Genomic DNA, 6,000 nt, shown 5'->3' on the forward strand with positions numbered 1-6,000 from the left:
CGGCTCGAGGGACAAGTTTGGACTTGCATTCGTTGGGGAAGCGGTCCTTGTGAAGGTGTAGCCACACGAGATCGCCTATGTTGAAGATCATGGGTTGCTTGCTGACGTTGAGCTTAGTTTCTAGTTGTTGTACTTGGCGCTCGATGATGTTCCTTGTATCTTCATGCATCTTCTTGATGTAGCTTGCTCGTGCACTCTGATGTAGGGTAGAACCCTAGGAAGGACCGTCTCACACTTGGAGGGGGAAAAGGAGAGAAACCACAAGAACAACAAGAACACAAAGATGAACACAAGAGGTAATCACTCCAACAATTCCTGATTACACATCCACTAGGGTAACAACACAAGATCCACAAGTCACAAACACAATCAAAGGAAAGATACAATGGCAAAGTTCATCCCAAATCCAAAGGAATAGGGGTCTTGAAGGTAGTCTTCTCCCAATGGAGGTCTTGAAATCCTCAAGGATTCTTCCTATGGGGTCTTGATCCTCAAAGAGGGAAGGTAATGGAGCAAAGCTCACCAAGATCTCATCTAATACTTTGCTAACCCTAAACATGGTCCTAGGTACGGAATATATAGCCTTGGGGTCGAAGGAGAAGAAGTGGAGCCGAAGATGCAATCTCAGCCGGCCATCCTAGGAGGCCCATGCGCATGGGGGTCCTGTGGGCACGGTACAGGCTCGTGCGCACGGGGTGCTCCAGCGTCAGATTCCTGTGTAGCCCGTGGGCACGGGGTCTCGGGGGCCCGTGAGCACGGGGTCGCCTGAAGCTTCCTGTGCAGTTGCTGTTCTCCTTGTTCTTGGTCCTCACGGCCTTGGGGTGGTCCTCCTTCTCCTTGGTGATGCTCCTGAGCTCCTTGGTGATGTTCCTCTTCATACCTAAGGAGGCATAGCATATTTTGGTGAGGTAGTAAACATGTTCCATCCGTGTCCATATGCAAGTCTAGTAGGAAGGTGTTCACCTCGGTTTCCAAAGCACGCGTTGTTGCTCTTGTCATGGGTCCTCATGGGGTTGGATGTGTCGGTGTAGAGTCCATGGGGATGATGGAAGGATGCTCCGCATCATCTCCCCTCCCTTGGGAAAGATCCGACCTCGGATCAAAATCTTCATCACCATGGAAAGGCGAGAGGTCTTTGACGTTGAAGATGTCGCTCACATTGTACTTGTCTCGTGGGAGTTCAATCTTGTAGGTGTTGTCGTTGTAGCGTGCTAGCACCTTGAATGGTCCATCGGCTCGAGGGACAAGTTTGGACTTGCATTCGTTGGGGAAGCGGTCCTTGTGAAGGTGTAGCCACACGAGATCGCCTATGTTGAAGATCATGGGTTGCTTGCTGACGTTGAGCTTGGTTTCTAGTTGTTGTACTTGGCGCTCGATGATGTTCCTTGTATCTTCATGCATCTTCTTGATGTAGCTTGCTCGTGCACTCTGATGTAGGGTAGAACCCTAGGAAGGACCGTCTCACACTTGGAGGGGGAAAGGGAGAGAAACCACAAGAACAACAAGAACACAAAGATGAACACAAGAGGTAATCACTCCAACAATTCCTGATTACACATCCACTAGGGTAACAACACAAGATCCACAAGTCACAAACACAATCAAAGGAAAGATACAATGGCAAAGTTCATCCCAAATCCAAAGGAATAGGGGTCTTGAAGGTAGTCTTCTCCCAATGGAGGTCTTGAAATCCTCAAGGATTCTTCCCTATGGGGTGTTGATCCTCAAAGAGGGAAGGTAATGGAGCAAAGCTCACGAAGATCTCATCTAATACTTTGCTAACCCTAAACATGGTCCTAGGTACGGAATATATAGCCTTGGGGTCGAAGGAGAAGAAGTGGAGCCGAAGATGCAATCTCAGCCGGCCATCCTGGGAGGCCCGTGCGCATGGGGGTCCTGTGGGCACGGTACAGGCTCGTGCGCACGGGGTGCTCCAGCGTCAGATTCCTGTGTAGCCCGTGGGCACGGGGTCTCGGGGGCCCGTGAGCACGGGGTCGCCTGAAGCTTCTTGTGTAGTTGATGTTCTCCTTGTTCTTGGTCCTCACGGCCTTGGGGTGGTCCTCCTTCTCCTTGGTGATGCTCCTGAGCTCCTTGGTGATGTTCCTCTTCATACCTAAGGAGGCATAGCATATTTTGGTGAGGTTGTAAACATGTTCCATCCGTGTCCATATGCAAGTCTAGTAGGAAGGAGTTCACCTCGGTTTCCAAAGCACGCGATGTTGCTCTTGTCATGGGTCCTCATGGGGTTGGATGTGTCGGTGTAGAGTCCATGGGGATGATGGAAGGATGCTCCGCATCATCTCCCCTCCCTTGGGAAAGATCCGACCTCGGATCAAAATCTTCATCACCGTGGAAAGGCGAGAGGTCTTTGACGTTGAAGATGTCGCTCACGTTGTACTTGTCTCGTGGGAGTTCAATCTTGTAGGTGTTGTCGTTGTAGCGTGCTAGCACCTTGAATGGTCCATCGGCTCGAGGGACAAGTTTGGACTTGCATTCGTTGGGGAAGCGGTCCTTGTGAACGTGTAGCCACACGAGATCGCCTATGTTGAAGATCATGGGTTGCTTGCTGACGTTGAGCTTGGTTTCTAGTTGTTGTACTTGGCGCTCGATGATGTTCCTTGTATCTTCATGCATCTTATTGATGTAGCTTGCTCGTGCACTCTGATGTAGGGTAGAACCCTAGGAAGGACCGTCTCACACTTGGAGGGGGAAAGGGAGAGAAACCACAAGAACAACAAGAACACAAAGATGAACACAAGAGGTAATCACTTCAACAATTCCTGATTACACATCCACTAGGGTAACAACACAAGATCCACAAGTCACAAACACAATCAAAGGAAAGATACAATGGCAAAGTTCATCCCAAATCCAAAGGAATAGGGGTCTTGAAGGTAGTCTTCTCCCAATGGAGGTCTTGAAATCCTCAAGGATTCTTCCCTATGGGGTCTTGATCCTCAAAGAGGGAAGGTAATGGAGCAAAGCTCACCTAGATCTCATCTAATACTTTGCTAACCCTAAACATGGTCCTAGGTACGGAATATATAGCCTTGGGGTCGAAGGAGAAGAAGTGGAGCCGAAGATGCAATCTCAGCCGGCCATCCTGGGAGGCCCGTGCGCATGGGGGTCCTGTGGGCACGGTACAGGCTCGTGCGCACGGGGTGCTCCAGTGTCAGATTCCTGTGTAGCCCGTGGGCACGGGGTCTCGGGGGCCCGTGAGCACGGGGTCGCCTGAAGCTTCCTGTGCAGTTGCTGTTCTCCTTGTTCTTGGTCCTCACGGCCTTGGGGTGGTCCTCCTTCTCCTTGGTGATGCTCCTGAGCTCCTTGGTGATGTTCCTCTTCATACCTAAGGAGGCATAGCATATTTTGGTGAGGTAGTAAACATGTTCCATCCGTGTCCATATGCAAGTCTAGTAGGAAGGAGTTCACCTCGGTTTCCAAAGCACGCGCTGTTGCTCTTGTCATGGGTCCTCATGGGGTTGGATGTGTCGGTGTAGAGTCCATGGGGATGATGGAAGGATGCTCCGCATCATCTCCCCTCCCTTGGGAAAGATCCGACCTCGGATCAAAATCTTCATCACCGTGGAAAGGCGAGAGGTCTTTGACGTTGAAGATGTCGCTCACGTTGTACTTGTCTCGTGGGAGTTCAATCTTGTAGGTGTTGTCGTTGTAGCGTGCTAGCACCTTGAATGGTCCATCGGCTCGAGGGACAAGTTTGCACTTGCATTCGTTGGGGAAGCGGTCCTTGTGAAGGTGTAGCCACACGAGATCGCCTATGTTGAAGATCATGGGTTGCTTGCTGACGTTGAGCTTGGTTTCTAGTTGTTGTACTTGGCGCTCGATGACGTTCCTTGTATCTTCATGCATCTTCTTGATGTAGCTTGCTCGTGCACTCTGATGTAGGGTAGAACCCTAGGAAGGACCGTCTCACACGTGGAGGGGGAAAAGGAGAGAAACCACAAGAACAACAAGAACACAAAGATGAACACAAGAGGTAATCACTCCAACAATTCCTGATTACACATCCACTAGGGTAACAACACAAGATCCACAAGTCACAAACACAATCAAAGGAAAGATACAATGGCAAAGTTCATCCCAAATCCAAAGGAATAGGGGTCTTGAAGGTAGTCTTCTCCCAATGGAGGTCTTGAAATCCTCAAGGATTCTTCCCTATGGGGTCTTGATCCTGAAAGAGGGAAGGTAATGGAGCAAAGCTCACCAAGATCTCATCTAATACTTTGCTAACCCTAAACATGGTCCTAGGTACGGAATATATAGCCTTGGGGTCGAAGGAGAAGAAGTGGAGCCGAAGATGCAATCTCAGCCGGCCATCCTGGGAGGCCCGTGCGCATGGGGGTCCTGTGGGCACGGTACAGGCTCGTGCGCACGGGGTGCTCCAGCGTCAGATTCCTGTGTAGCCCGTGGGCACGGGGTCTCGGGGGCCCGTGAGCACGGGGTCGCCTGTGCAGTTGCTGTTCTCCTTGTTCTTGGTCCTCACGGCCTTGGGGTGGTCCTCCTTCTCCTTGGTGATGCTCCTGAGCTCCTTGGTGATGTTCCTCTTCATACCTAAGGAGGCATAGCATATTTTGGTGAGGTAGTAAACATGTTCCATCCGTGTCCATATGCAAGTCTAGTAGGAAGGAGTTCACCTCGGTTTCCAAAGCACGCGCTGTTGCTCTTGTCATGGGTCCTCATGGGGTTGGATGTGTCGGTGTAGAGTCCATGGGGATGATGGAAGGATGCTCCGCATCATCTCCCCTCCCTTGGGAAAGATCCGACCTCGGATCAAAATCTTCAACACCATGGAAAGGCGAGAGGTCTTTGACGTTGAAGATGTCGCTCACGTTGTACTTGTCTCGTGGGAGTTCAATCTTGTAGGTGTTTCGTTGTAGCGTGCTAGCACCTTGAATGGTCCATCGGCTCGAGGGACAAGTTTGGACTTGCATTCGTTGGGGAAGCGGTCCTTGTGAAGGTGTAGCCACACGAGATCGCCTATGTTGAAGATCATGGGTTGCTTGCTGACGTTGAGCTTGGTTTCTAGTTGTTGTACTTGGCGCTCGATGATGTTCCTTGTATCTTCATGCATCTTCTTGATGTAGCTTGCTCGTGCACTCTGATGTAGGGTAGAACCCTAGGAAGGACCGTCTCACACTTGGAGGGGGAAAAGGAGAGAAACCACAAGAACAACAAGAACACAAAGATGAACACAAGAGGTAATCACTCCAACAATTCCTGATTACACATCCACTAGGGTAACAACACAAGATCCACAAGTCACAAACACAATCAAAGGAAAGATACAATGGCAAAGTTCATCCCAAATCCAAAGGAATAGGGGTCTTGAAGGTAGTCTTCTCCCAATGGAGGTCTTGAAATCCTCAAGGATTCTTCCCTATGGGGTCTTGATCCTCAAAGAGGGAAGGTAATGGAGCAAAGCTAACAAAGATCGCATCTAATACTTTGCTAACCCTAAACATGGTCCTAGGTACGGAATATATAGCCTTGGGGTCGAAGGAGAAGAAGTGGAGCCGAAGATGCAATCTCAGCCGGCCATCCTGGGAGGCCCGTGCGCATGGGGGTCCTGTGGGCACGGTACAGGCTCGTGCGCACGGGGTGCTCCAGCGTCAGATTCCTGTGTAGCCCGTGGGCACGGGGTCTCGGGGGCCCGTGAGCACGGGGTTGCCTGAAGCTTCCTGTGCAGTTGCTGTTCTCCTTGTTCTTGGTCCTCACGGCCTTGGGGTGGTCCTCCTTCTCCTTGGTGATGCTCCTGAGCTCCTTGGTGATGTTCCTCTTCATACCTAAGGAGGCATAGCATATTTTGGTGAGGTAGTAAACATGTTCCATCCGTGTCCATATGCAAGTCTAGTAGGAAGGAGTTCACCTCGGTTTCCAAAGCACGCGCTGTTGCTCTTGTCATGGGTCCTCATGGGGTTGGATGTGTCGGTGTAGAGTCCATGGGGATGATGGAAGGATGCTCCGCATCATCTCCCCTCCCTT

The sequence above is a fragment of the Triticum dicoccoides genome, chromosome 2B (assembly GCF_002162155.2).
Source record: "Triticum dicoccoides isolate Atlit2015 ecotype Zavitan chromosome 2B, WEW_v2.0, whole genome shotgun sequence".
Lineage (NCBI taxonomy): Eukaryota > Viridiplantae > Streptophyta > Magnoliopsida > Poales > Poaceae > Triticum > Triticum dicoccoides.